Source organism: Parasteatoda tepidariorum, chromosome 4 (assembly GCF_043381705.1).
Source record: "Parasteatoda tepidariorum isolate YZ-2023 chromosome 4, CAS_Ptep_4.0, whole genome shotgun sequence".
In the NCBI taxonomy this organism is placed as follows: domain Eukaryota; kingdom Metazoa; phylum Arthropoda; class Arachnida; order Araneae; family Theridiidae; genus Parasteatoda; species Parasteatoda tepidariorum.
The window spans coordinates 81,121,260-81,136,525 of NC_092207.1; the positions used below are offsets into that span (position 1 = coordinate 81,121,260).

Sequence of the window (15,266 nt, forward strand, 5' to 3'; positions counted from 1 at the left end):
AAAGAATTCAGAAAAATTTGATCTGAGGAAGTGGCAGTTAGCATAATGTAAGAATATTCTATAGCAAATGTAAATTCCACTGTACTATTAAACTTTTACGTGAACTATATAGAGAAACCACAACTTCGTTTATATCCGATTTCTATGCGAAACGTTATGGTAAATGGGTTAATACATTTGTTATTAACCCCTTAATGGTTTCATAATTTTGAAGAAAATGATCATAAAAGTGTTCACTTTTTATTCAAGAAAAATATATAACACTAAGTGCATATATAATATCTGTATTGATTTTTAATTTTCTGCTTGATTTTCAGTTTACATGTATGATAAGTGCTGACATCTAGGTTAAAATAAACACATTACAAATAGTCTGATACTGCCATCTAGTATGTAGTTTGAGAAATAAACATGATTTCGAGTATAAAAAATAGATTATTTTTATATTTTTGCACGCTTTTTTTCCAATTGTTTATTGAAAACTTAAATATTCTGCCACTGCAACCGTAACTGTCAGAGTCGGACAATTATTTTTAACACTACTCAATACAATACCTTCTTATCAAATCTTATTCCGTTCTATCGAACGGTATGCTCACCAAAGGAACTTATGTTAGTTACTTAGCATGACTAGTTTATGTTAGTTACTTTATATCCATTTCATAGTATCTAAAAAAATGAAGCGAAAACTATTTTGATGTTTAAATAAACTTATTTTTCCTAATACACATACACGGCTCAAAAAACTTAATCAAAACAGGAAATAACTAACTTAAACATCTTTTCTTATTTCCTTTCATTGAATAATCTGTCATCATGCTGTGAAACTTCCCTAAAAATTAAGCACGTTTCTGAGCCTAAATCTTTTTTTAAAAAGTGAACAGAGTCGAGCAGGTAAAAATTCCAACGTTTAATGAATGACAGCTCTTATGCACTCCAAAAAAAAAAAAAAAGAACAATCGACGAGATGAACTAATATATCGTTTCTTAGAATTATAATACGATGTAAATTCACGAAAACTTTAACAAAGTGTTATAGTAGACCATGTTTCCATTCAAATGTGCAATGTAATCAAGCTTAAGAAGTACGATAATATGGTTCGACACAGCAGGATTGCAAAAAATTTAACGATATTTAGGTTCGAATTACTAAAAAAAATTTCTAGCAGTAATCATTTTCCAATCTTTATTTTTTAAACATTCTTAGAAATAAGGAGGATTGGTCAAAAAGTTGCAAGATTTATATAAATTCTTAATAATCCTAAATATTTATTTAGGTTATTATTTTGCCTCTCAGTATTTGTAAACCTTGATGGTGAATAGTTTTAACAACCTTGAAGAAATCACAAGTTGTCTGGGATGGATACTTTTTCCTAATACAATTAACGAATCTTGTCAAATGGTTTAAACTTTTTAAAGGAACTGATTTAAATAACGCTTATTTATTAATCTATTAACGCTTCCTTTTAAAAAATAAATCTTCTTCTTTTTTTAACTTTGAATATTTTAAACTGATGGATTGACAATGTGGGTTATAGTTTCCGTATATTCAGATGGTTAGATGACGATGGATCCTTCAAACATTATGCCTATTTTTAAATATCAGTACCCTATTGAATGTTTAAAGAGGAGATTTCTGACAAACTAAGCAAAACATGTTTATTCAAGTCACGGACAAAAAAGTTTTCAGTCGGAAATATCTGAGGAATTTTAATTACCATTTGGTATAGTATGTTTGTTCTCAGAAATAAAGAATTATAGTAATCTAATGAACACTTCTCAAAAGTTGGGAACGAAAATGATAACAACAACTTTCCCTAATTTCAATAAAATATTTATGTTACATGCACTACTTACGAAAGATTTTTTTTATTTAAATAAAAGTATCACTAAAACTTTTTACAGAGAATGTTAAGACAACGGTTAATTTTAAAACAATACATTCATATTTAAAATTATCGGCATTACAATTCGTTACGTAATTCAGTTGACGATCATGACCAATGACAATTTAGATGAATAAAAATAGAAGTAGCTTTCCAGAGTTAAAACAAAAATTCATGTTGCACCAATGAGAAACGAAAATTTAGATAAAAAATGGAAACAGCATTTCAGAGTTTGAACAAAATTTTAGATTGCTTCAATGAGCAACGATAATTTGGATAACACTAGATATTAGATGTAGTAAAAAAATATTTCTTCATATCGTACCCCAAACCGAAATTCCTAGGAGCTAATTAGCATATTAGTTAATTAGCATATTTAAGTTAATAGTAAGTAATGCTATGCACCCAAACCATTAAGATTGAGTCTCAGCAATTGATTTGAAGGGTTCACTTTTTTACGCTCTGTATATTATAAACCAATAAATAAATTGTGTTATAAGACTTGTGTAGTTCTGACGAAAAAAAATATAGGTGCTTTGAATATTACTATGAAACTAGATATACCCTACAGGAGGAAAAACATTTAACCCTTTGACGCAGTTGGGACGCCGGTGTCCCTTTTACGTATTTTCTTCTGACACTCGAATTTACAAAAAAAATATGTTTTGGTATTTTTCAATTTTAAGTAACAGTCTAGCAGTTACTAAAATATGTTAGATTACCATAATTATATTTGTTCTAAAATATAATGTTCAAGGAAGGTAGTTTGAATTTTTCTTCATTCATATTCAAAAACATAACAATAACTTGTTTTGAAAATTCACGAAATTTCAAAGGTGAATAACAGTTACTCTTTTAGATCTAAATAACTGCAAATAAGTTCCGTAATTTGAAAAATCATTGTATGGAAGAGAGCCGTGTTAGAAAGATATTACGCGGAAAAAGACATCATTGTTTCACACGGCATTTCATAACCATAAATTATTAAAATTCTAAATGTAGCATATTTCACTTATTTTGACCTAAATTAATTCAGAATGGTGTAAAAAGTATGAATAATATTCTTAATAAATCAAATCTGCATAAAAGGGTTAAAGAAGGAATAAAAAATTTAAATACACATAATTTATTATATTTATATTTTTAAATGCTTAGTATAGTTCACATCATGCGCAGCAATTTAATTAAGTTCCTATGGTAATTAATGTAATCATTAAGGTAGTCTGTTAAACCTCTAATGACAATAAAAACAGATGTTTGACCAAATGACCTTCTAATTTTCACGATCTTTATATATTTAAAACTCTGTTTAATTCTCAGAGGGAAGTTGTAAGGGAAACAACCGATTATATTCCAATTATAATATAAGAAAATTTTTATATAAGATAGAGCGGGACTTAGAGCATGAAATATAATAAAACATAAAAACAACCTTGAAGAAAAGGAAGGGTTTATTGCAATTTCTTAGAACTATGTCGGATTTTTTTAAGTGTCCTCTATAGATTCACGTGAGACTTTCAAGGGGAAGAGGTTAAAAAGAGACAGCGAAGTTGAAGTTTTTTTCTTCACAAACCAGTGCCTGCTCGCTGCACTCGCCAATGCTTAGAACTGCTCTCACAGTTCATGTCAGACCGCCTCGCAATCTGAACTATAATAAAATACTTAATAAATTTTATTTTAGGTTAGTATGAATGATGGGACTCTTATGAATGCTGAAAATTTAAAGTACAGTCATTCTGTGAACCTTTCGATTTATATAAAATTCAATTCATTTCGGAGGAACATCAAAAACCTATTATCCCTGTACACATATTAGTCTGTTAAGTGACTGTTGCTGCAAATATGAGAGATAAGTTACACTCATGTACCTTTTAAAATATTCATAATCAATGGAAGGGAGAAGAGAAATATATAAAATGAAATAAAATAAGAATCGCATAAAATTATTAAAAAAAATATCTGTTAAGTGGTAACTTATTGTTGAGCCCCATCAACTTAGCTGGATGAAGAAAATGAGAAATTGCTAAACTAGCACAACGGCTCCCGATTCTGTACGGCTACGGAACCCTAAATGATCGAGCATCTTTTAGTGGAACCCTAAGTTAATAAATAAAATTAGTAGCTGTGAATATACTAACCATAGAAATAATCATAACAAGCTACAAATTATTTTGATCATATTTTTTGTGAAAAATGAAATTTATTCAGTTATATTTTTACCAATAATAGACTTAAAATTTTAAATTGTAAGTCATGAATTAACAGGTCTGGAGTGACATTTAAATTAGTTCAGAATTAGTTTTTGGCGTATACATAAACTGAAAATGAATTAATTTCGATGAATTATAGTTTTCGAAAAAGAATTGAGAATGGTTATCAGAGAAACATAATTTCTTACTCTAGTACTTGGCCTCATATTGAAGTGAAAAGTTCGATTAGAAGTAATAAATTATAAATGAAATAAATTATATATGTAATAAATTATATATGAAGTAAAAAATTATATATATGTTCTATAAATGCATATCCTTTTAATATTTTATTTAATATATTGTTATTAGAAGAAATATATATAAAAAACAGTTCACTAATTTTTTATTGTTATTTTATTTAAATTATTTCATGGGAGGGATAACCTGGTTGGTAGAGCGTTAGACCCATGTCCAAGAGGTCGTGAGCTCGATCCCTACCAGATGAAGACTTCCCGTGTAGTAAATGGTGACTGGTGCACGTTAAATTTGTCGGATCACAAAGTCCTCCATGTTCCTATAACAAATCATACCTCTAGGAGTACTAAATTGGAGATGGATCGTTCTCTCGTTCAGGTCAAAATTATGATATGTGGATGAAAGAATGGTTGCATGAATGGATCCGCTCTATAAACGGGCTGTGACGTGTCTGTAGCTAAAGTAGTCATCTTGGCCTCTGAAAAACAAGAAACGCTCCCTTTGCCTTAAATTACTTCGTTTTTCCTTGTTGATGTTGGCAAGTTGCATTAGAAACAACAACAATTAATAATTTCATAAAACTAACCAAAATACTAAATATGTGATGGTTTGCTATTTGATGGAAATATATTGGCTTACTTGAAAAATAATTACTGGTTTTGAAAATTTGAAAGTTAAATTTGCTAATTAATTTTAGTGGAATCCCTATGAGCCTTTTCCAGAACCCCCTTTGGAAACCACTGCCCTAGAAGGAGACTACATTGGAAACGTATGCTAGCCGATTTCCTGGTTATCTGGCAATGACGCAAGGACTTGAAGCACCGATTTAATTTTAATTAAAAACTAAAAAACTGAGACGATATGTTATTTAAATATTTTTTTTGTTCATCGGACATAAATTAGTATTATCAATAAGATTCTATTCAAGTATGAACTGAAAATTATCACACATGCATCGAATTCAAATATGAATTGAATATAATCAAGCATTGATCGAGTTCAATTTTGTACTTGATTCAATTTAAGGTTGAATATTATGAAATAGTTATTCAATATCACCAAATATTTATTGATATTTCTGTTGAATATTATACAATATCTGTTTAATTTCTTCTTAGATATCTTCTTAGATTAAAGGTTCGTTGAATAACCTTGAATTAAGGGATACAACATTTTAAGTTTGTTTAGTATATCGTAGTTTTTTTGTTTGTTTTTTTTTTAAAATAAAAAGTGAACATTTGAGTATAAAAAGTAAAAAATGTTTCCCTCAGGCCTTACAGGGGAAATATCAAGTCCAACGTCGTATAATCAATTCAGATTGTAACAATAACCGGTTATTACTATCCTTGTTGCCCACCGGATGACGTCGAGAGGGCCGGACTTCCCAATTACGGATTCCCTGATTATAATTTAGAATTATTTAAATTTGCCTCTAGGAGTAAATAAGTGGAGGACAAATTTATTTAGAAACACATTTAAAACCCAATACAGTAACTGGAGACGTTTTTTCGCTTTAATGGAAGTTACTCGAGTGTTGTAAACCCGCTCAGGATTGGTACAAAGTAAGTTATTTGTTAGTTACTTTCATGAAAAAACTTTTTCTCGGTTAATTTTTCAATCAATAAAGTAAGAAAAAAAATTGTATCAGTTCAGATATTAGAGTAAAAATTCATGTTGAATTTTAGTTTAAAAGAAAAAACTATGTATATTACATACAAGGAAAAAAGTATTTGCAAATTTTTGAATAGCAAATTGCGTTCAGTTTTTAATAAAATGAAATATATATGGATAAAAACGTTTACATGTAAATTAGATTTTATTAAATATTAATTAAATTTTTTCAAATAATAAATAAATTTAGTTTCATAAAGTTTTAGGATTCAGCAATTGCTATTTCTCTAAAAAATTGAAAATTACATTTTTATTTCCACTCAACTGAAATTACGTTAAGTTAAATACATTTATATAAAATTATATGGTTATATATATTATGTAATTATATAAATTACCAAATTATATATTTATTAAATATAATTAATAATTTTACAGCGATCAATGTTCAGTATTTCTGCTTTCAAGCATATTTTTATACTACATCATGCCATATAAATACTTTCTAAGAATATATCATTTGATATCTTGAAAAAAATACTAAAAATTAATATTTAAACTAATAGAAAAATGTTAAACTGTACATATTCCTCATGAGATTCAACAACCACTATTTTGGAGAATATATTTTTATAATTTTATTTGCTTAAATTATAATTTACGATTTTTCTTTTCTGTTTGTAAGTTTTACAAAGCCATTCTCTCTGTCAAAATATAGGGGGGAGTGGAGTTAAAACCGGGCAACTCGATTTTTGCAAAATTAGTTCAGTTTTCTAGCGAAAATAGCTCTGAACTACACTTTACTAGTCAAAAAAAACCAACCAAGAGACAAACCAAGTAAAACCAATTCACGGTGCCCGTGTAAATAAGTTTGTTTTGCTAAGTCAACTCTCTAATGTTGAGTCAACTCTCTAAGTCAACTCTCTAATGTTGAGTCAACTCTCTAAGTCTAGTATCCTTATTTATTGGCCCTTATAGTTACAAAAATTATTTTAAGTCCAACTTATTATACGTTTACATTCCCTAATAAACAGTAAGGTTTTAGCCAGATAAATGGTTCTCAGTTTCTGTTCGACTTGTTCTGGGGGGGGGGGAAACCGGATACTACCTGGTCTGACACCTCAGAAAGCTTAAAGCTTAAAGTTTCGAAAAGCTTAAAGTTACATGACTATTTAATAATTTTTTGCCTTATAAACAAATCAATACAATATATTGGCTAAATTATACAAATTTATTGTAAATTTGCTGGTCTTGTTCTTTTTAAATTATTATTTTTACAATATTTGTCATTTTCTGAATAAAATTATTATTAAAAACTTCCCCGCTAAAGGATAATGTAATCAATCTATTACAAAATAACAAAAAGATTGTGATAATACCTTCAAGGATAAAGTGATACTTGAACTTGATTGCTTGAATGATCTGAAAGGAAATCAACGCAATAATTTACTAGCTGTATTGTTTTTAATAATATTATTGTATTAAAATCTAACTGGTGAATAACGATAAAATCTTCGTACTCGTACTTGCAAAAATCTGGAAAAAAATCTGGATAATTCTTTCAAAGATGAAATGATAATTGACCGTAACTGGTGTTTTCAGCTTGCTGTAATTATTGCTGTTCCTCTAATTAATTGTTGACTAACAAAGCGATTTGAATAGTAAAATGTTTTACAAAAAAATATTCAAAATGTATAGAAAAAGAAAATAAACGCCCCTGAAAACAGACATAAGTTCGTTGCTTCTTTGACTGTGACGCTGAAAGTGAAAGTTCATCGCTACCTACTTTCAGTGCAACAACAAAAAGAGAAAGTTCAAATGCTTCAGGTTGCGGATGCTAGACACTGTCTTTATTATTTTTTTGTTGTTATAATATACGCTATTGCTCATTTTTATCTAAAGCAAATGAAAATTTCTTCCCCATTGCTCTGAAAAAAATGTTTTTTCATTACCTTTTGAAACATTTCGTAGCATAAATATTTTACACTCATTTTGCCTTCACTAAATAAAGATATAGTTCTTAAAAGGTTGGAGCATAAGGCAGATCTAAACTTAGAACAACAAGCAAGTTTAATTTAACGTTCAAATTTTAGAATAAATTTATATTTATGTCTAGTTACAAGATCTAACAAAAAAATATTTGAAAAATGTTCTATAAATACATTGAAAAATATTTTTCACACTAAATGTACCAGTTTGAGATATTCATGATGTTGAATGATCCAGTGTAACATGAATTTTTTTTCCAAATAATTTCCAGATATCTACAAGCCAAAATAAGACGTTTGATTGATATTAACTTCGACAGATGGCAGCGATAGCTTAAGTTATATAGTTAGCAGTGTGAAAGTTTTTTTTATTTTTAAAAATCAACTCAGTGCCTTAATGCGTGTCCGACCAAAAAAATAAATTTGGAAACCACGATATGATTTAAAAAAAATAAGGACTAATACTTTAAACTTATTTATTCATCTTTAAAATAATTTTTCAAGCACTTAAGTATTTTCGTACGTTTTTATAAAATACTTCTGCAAACGAAGGCTATTTTTCTTACACTTGGTTGACAAAGTTATGTAATATTAATTTGCCGATATTTTTTCACTTACAATTATTGTTTAATTACTGTTAAGATTATTGTTTAAGATCTGACGTCCTAAAATTCCATGCATAATCTATTGATTGCATAAGTAGTGAATATAAAGTACATACAGGGGCAACGGGAGGTCACTGTGTCCTTCCAAATATTTTACAAAATTTGCTTGCTCTTTCGGCTTATTTGCAAAAATTCATTGTTTCTTATTTTATTTTAAAAAAACACAAATGAAATTATGACCGACATGTCATTTTTGTTTCAATTTCTATTTCATTTTGAGTAATTAAATTTGAAAAGCTATGAGAATTGGGGAGCAATAAATATGGTCTAGCCTTTAATGTAATTGAAATAAGATATAAAAAAAAAGTCATAAAAATTGGGGTACTGTACCATACTGTATCCACTCGCAGAAATGAATCTCTCACTTTTGACGATTCAGCAATCCTTGAGTTTAAATTAACAAACAGTTTAAATTTTGATATTAACAAGAAGTTAAAATGCATTTCAATTTTCAAAAGTGCTGATTTCCATTGAAAATAATAAACAATACATAGAGAAGTTGAATCGAGAATATCAGATGCATTACCAGCAATTGCCTCTTAAATTAATATAACTCGCAATCTATAACTGATTTCGTGCAAGTTCGTAGTTACAAGAAGGCAAAATAACTTAAAAAATATAGATCAAAATTAAAAATAGCTAAAAAATTCCCTTAAAAATGTCAAAAAGATTTCCTCAAAACAAACAAAAATTCTTTATAAAGAAAATGGGAATTGTTAATGGATTAATAAATGTTTTTTTTTAATGTTTTCAAAAGTGACTCAAACTGAACTGGTAGCGCCACGATGCCAGTTCATATTTTGATAACCTCATAAATCCTTGAAAATGCTTCTAAAAGTAGAAATACGAAGCCCTCAAAACATAAACAAAAATATCTTCAAATAAAAGCATCCTTTGTAAAGAAACAAAAAATCAGAACTGTATATGCTTATTCGTATTTTTTTTTATAGATATTTTCAAACTGACTCAAAATATACTTCAAACTAGAACCCGAATTTCAATAACCTAGTAAGTCCCTACAAATGCCTTTGAAAAGAGTTAACAAATGCCCTAAAAATATTTTATAAATGTCTTCAAAATAAAATCATAGTTTCTAAATCAACAAGAGTTCAGAACTGCATTGGATTATTAAATTGGTATTGTTCTTTTCAAACGTGACTCAAAATATACTCGAAATCAGAGTCAAAATTTCGTTAACATAATAAATCCCAAAAATTTCTTTTTAAACGGCAAAAAAACTGCATTTAAAAACATTGAAATAAAATCAAAATAAGTAAATAAGCAAGAAGTTAAAATTGCATTGGATTTCTAAATGATCTTTGACATTTTCAAATGTGATAATATTAAAGACCATTTGATAATCCAATCTTTTTACAAAAAAGTCTTTCGTCTAAAAATACAGATTCCTTACAAGACACAGGTATTCCTGAAATTACCTGGAATGTAATCTTAATTTGTTTCCCGTTATACTCACTATAAGTCGCCAAAAGTTATTTCGGTTTTTCTTCTAATCTGTAGCTCCTTACCACGATGGACAATGCACATCTTTTTCCTGTATTTGCATTCAAATAGTGATAGCAACTCAGATCAAATAGCAACTCAGTTAAAAATATGTGTAAGATGAAAGAGTTAGTCTTCTAAACATTTCAAATATTGCCCTAAAATTCAAAATAATATTAGAAAATTCCAAAATATTTACCCTCTAACAGACAAAAAAATACTTAAAATCACGAAAAATGCCCTCAATATCTAAAACAATTCCTTAAAACGAATTCAGTCCTAAGAATGCAAACGTCCTCGCTATCCGGACCTTAATAACTTGCGACTATTCTTACTCATCTCCTATTGATTCACAGTTAAAAAAAAAGAATAAAAAGAAGAGGATCATCATAATCTTGATGTGATTTTCAAATCCTTGCTAACTCACTTGAAATGGCAATGGGATGATCAAAAGTTAAAATAAATCCATCTACAATTTAAAAAAAAATCTACCCCAAAACTTTTGACACTTAACTTCACGTTAATGCCCCCAAAATTTTCGTAAATTAATGATTTTTTTCTTCTTTCAACCAGTGATATTGTGAATGATATTTCCTTTAATTGACCGATTGTGCCTTTTTGTAGTCAAAAGTGTTTCCCCAAGTCAATCTCTGCGGTCATAGTTAGCTTTCTCCTTGACATTGAGGATTTTCTTATTAAAACGTGATAGCGCAATTATGGTGTGATTTTCCTCCTTTTTTCAGAAAGTTATTACCACGTTTATATAAACTTGCCTTCGTGTATGTCTGTCCGGGTGGAATTTTGCAATCGATTTTAAACTAACTTCCCGACTAGCTACAAACTTCAAATTAGGCGCATAGTTCAGAATTGGATGACAATGCATGAAAATGAAGAGAAAAAGACATACAAAGTAAAATAAAATTAAAATTTAAAAAAAAAATCGTTTTCGAGATTGTCTTTTGTTGTCGATTCCATTATTTCAAATTAGTATTACATGTCAGGTGAAAAGATTTTTATTGTCCGAGTATTTTTATTGGCTGAAAAATCACGTGGTAGGATCCAGATTTTCCTCATTCATTTCCAGATCGTTTTGGTTGTCATCAGCATAAAACTAATGAAAGTCGTAAAGGTATTGTTTTTCCATAAAGATTTTCGTATCCCTAATTTAAAATGAAAGATCTATTATTTTAGTAGTGGTCTTGTAGTAGTCTTGACTGCTCTTGACTAAGAAAAATAATCTAAATAAAAATATATATTTTTAAAAACCTCGTTTTTTGTAGTGAAGAATAATAATTAAAAAGTAATAATTTTTAAAAACTATAAAATAAAAATTAAAAAAATTATAATTTAAAATAAAAAAATTCAATTTAAAAAACAATATTTTTAAAAACCACGTTTTTGTAGTGGAGAATAATAATTAAAAAAAATTGAAAAACGAAAAGCGTGGGGCGAATGAAATACATAACAGTACATATGCGCATATATATATACACATTTTCTATACACATTTACACATGCACAGCTACATACATATGCATATACACAAACATATTCCACATCTACATTCAGATACAATTACAATTACACGTATACATACACATATTCTCAAGAGTACACACACTAATATAACATTACTGTTATGTATTTCATGCGCCCTACGTTTTTCGTTTTTCAAATTTTTTTTGAATTATTATTCTCTACTACAAAAACGTGGTTTTTAAAAATATTGTTTTTTATTTTGTTTAACAATGTAATTGATCTATGTAAAAAAACTGTTACTATTGCTTTCGCTTAAGCAAATCTCTCGTTACTTGCACGTAGGAAGAATTCACGCGATTAAATTATGCAAATTTTTTTGAATTTGCATATTCTGAAAGAAATTTTAAGGAAATGTATCTGCAGTAAACTACTTGAAAACTGACTCTTTACAAAGATATTTCGCTATCTGCTAGGCTACAGTTACCTCTGCAGTTACCTATATTTGCTCAAATGATTTATCTACGTTAATGAAACATCTCAATAAATGTTTATAATGTTTTAAAAATATTTCCTGTTGTGATGTTATCATGCATTGGTATTAGGTAAACAATGGTAGCAAAGTTAACCAGCGACAAATAATAGCAATATATTACATTTATTTGTCCTCAGTGCAAGTTAAAAGTTGCTTTTCTTGTGCTTAGTGCGAAATTGTTCCTCTTATTAATCTACGTACTTGACTAAGAAATGGCTCAAGAGTTTGGAATTATATGCAAAAGTAAAGAATAGAAATAAATCTTAATGTAAAGAGTAACTCAAAAGTAAAGAATAGAAAGTTAAAGTAAGTGACGACTTAAAAAAGTATGAATTAAAATAAAATGAAATAATTTAAAAGTAAAGAATTAAATATGAAACTAAGAAATGACTCAAATGCATGAAGTTAAATATTTCAGTATGAAATTACGTAAAAAATAATTCAAGAGTTAGGAATAAATGTAAAATTAGAAATGTTTTTAAATTGTGGGGTTGGATATCAAAATAAAGAATGATTTAAGAGTAAAGAATTAAATCTTAAAATAGGGAAAGACTTAAAAGTACTGATCTACATCAGTGATGGGCATCATTCACGAAAATTTTATTCATGACTAAATTTATTCAGAATAAATNATTTAATAACTTATTAAAGTGAAACAACCTATTGAATCAAAACTTAAGGTAGGGAGCCAAAAATGGCTTTGCTTTGAGGATTTTTCCTAATTTTCTGGTTAAGCCTCTGTGGCTGAAATTTTTTTTGTAACATCTTTCCCCCTATCTCTAATATATATCACGTATACTTGTAATTGTAAAATAAAATTTCATTTATTTTATAGTAAAATTTCAAAATTGTAGCTTCTGCGCCTAAGGTTTTCCACAGGTTCCAAAGGTGAGTCATATATTAAAATCACTTTTTCACTTACTCAAATTATCCTTAGAAAAAACATTTAGACTGACAAATGTCTTTTAAAAAATCACTTTAAGTGTCTTGTTGGTAGGAACAAGTTTCCCGATTTTGAAAAAGATATTTGTTTTTTCAGAGTGTATAATTTGTTTATTGATTTTACATTGATAGTTCTTGTGTGAAGTCACTAGCGATTCTTTTAATCTTTATTACTGAGTTAATTTTTTCAAAAGGATTAACTAACAAGAGTTAAATAACCATACTAGAGTTAACTAACCTAACCCATAACTAGCATAAAAAATACCCATATTTACAAGAAAACACCAGAATCGACCACAAAAACACTCATAATTACCAGAAAAATAAAAAAATACCTGAAAAATTACTTTGAAATGCAAAAACTTGTAACAAAATATCGCAATTTCTGCTAAAATGCAGAGAACGTCCAAATATTATAAAAGTTTAAAAAATACCAAAGTTGCATATTTGCTTAAAATGAAATAAATCAATTGGCATTCAATTCAATCATTCCTCATTGAGAAATAATATTCTACGTAATGATTTCTAATGAACTCTTTTATAGATTTCACGTTTGTTTCCGAAGGTGGCCCCCGTGTCCACAAGATGGCACCGGTGTCGGGCCACCTCGGGAACATGCATATGGTCACCATTTGCACGACTTAAAACTATTAATCAGATAGATTAATTAGAATTAAAGTAATGTGGTTAAAGAAAAAGAAATAAACTTTCAAAGTTCTAAGAATTTGAACACATATAAATTACAATATCTTCTCACCCGGAAATTAGAACAACTACAAAAAATTAAATCACTTCATAGAGTGGAGGCCATTCAAGGAAATATCTTCCAATTCAGCCTCGTGCACCTCAGATACAAGATTTACAATGCAGCAGGGATGTCTTATGATTCAAAATAAATTTAATTTTACTTTGGGGGTGGACTACGTTAGGAGCACTGACCACCTTTGGCTTACCCACCTTACTTAATCAAAGCATACTAAATTTAAAAAAGAAATTAATAATTTTTAGTGACTTCCTTGGGCCCAAAGAGCGGAAAAGATTCTTTATCTCAGGGTTCTCATTTTTATATAATTTGCAATCGTTACAACCGTAGTTAACACAATATTAAAACCAGGGACGCATTTCTTTTGAAGCCAAAGCTTCTCTGTGGATCATGCAATGTGTCCAGACGCATGGAGGCGATTTTTTACAAGTTTACAAGTGCTTGTATACTTTCGAACCTTCCGGATATTGAACGAGCACCATCGGTGCATATTCCGATGCAATTTTTGCATTCTATGTNAGAATAAATTTATTCTGAATGATTATTCATATGAAAATTTAGTCATTATTCATCATTCATTATGCAAATGTATAAAAATTTTTGAATAATGATTGATGAATAAACTCATTAGTCATGACTAATTTTTCTGAATAAAATTTGAATAACCAGCAAAAAATGCAATCGATATGTCTTTGTCTATAACGAGATGCAAAACATCGTTTGCTCTTAAACGTCTTATTTTAGGAATTAAACTATAAAACTAAGACAAGTATGACTATTTATTTTTATGTTATTTTAACTTACTCCAGCGTAACATACTTAGTTGTGCTAAAAAGTAGGTTTATAACAGTTTAGTTACTTAAGTTCATTTTAAAATTTTGTTCTAAAATCTATAAAGCACAATTTCTTATAATTTTTGAAAGCAAACAATAATCTTATTTTAAATTCTTAAATAAAATTTTAACTTAAAAAATTATACGCTTTTTTGCCATGTAACCATTTCTCAAAAGTATGCATTATGTTAGACAAAAGTTAATTTCCTCAAACATTATATAAATATACTTGAAAAGGATTAACGTTTTTACGTAGTTGTCATAATCGTAGTCAATTAAAGTATTCCGTGCCCATTTTTGTTGATCAGTGAAATTATTCAGTTATTCTTGACTAATGAATAAAGGATATTGAATAAGGAATAATGAATGATTTATTCTTTATTCAAAATATTTCTGACTAATGAATAAATCTTTATTCATTATTCATTATTCAGATTTTGAACAATTATTCTTCATTCTTTATTCATTATTCTGAATAAAAAATGCCCATCTCTGAACTACATAGTCAGGAAAAAGTTGTAACTTTTTAAATCACTAGGGGGCTCTGCCTTCTGTTCGCTTCGCTTCTCAACCTTTGCGGTTGTTTCCTATTTATCATTGAATATTAAGGGGAAAAAACG

At 28.5% G+C, this 15,266-nt stretch overlaps 1 protein-coding gene across 1 annotated transcript in view; it reads left to right on the forward strand.

Moving 5' to 3' along the window:
- The first annotated feature begins 5,740 nt into the window (after positions 1-5,740).
- LOC107452074 (nose resistant to fluoxetine protein 6) overlaps positions 5,741-15,266 on the forward strand; it is a 43,938-nt gene continuing 34,412 nt past the window's right edge. Inside the window, exon 1 of the mRNA XM_016068362.4 lies at positions 5,741-5,895. The gene's annotated coding sequence lies outside the window, so the exon portion shown is untranslated. The remainder of the gene's footprint in view (positions 5,896-15,266) is intronic.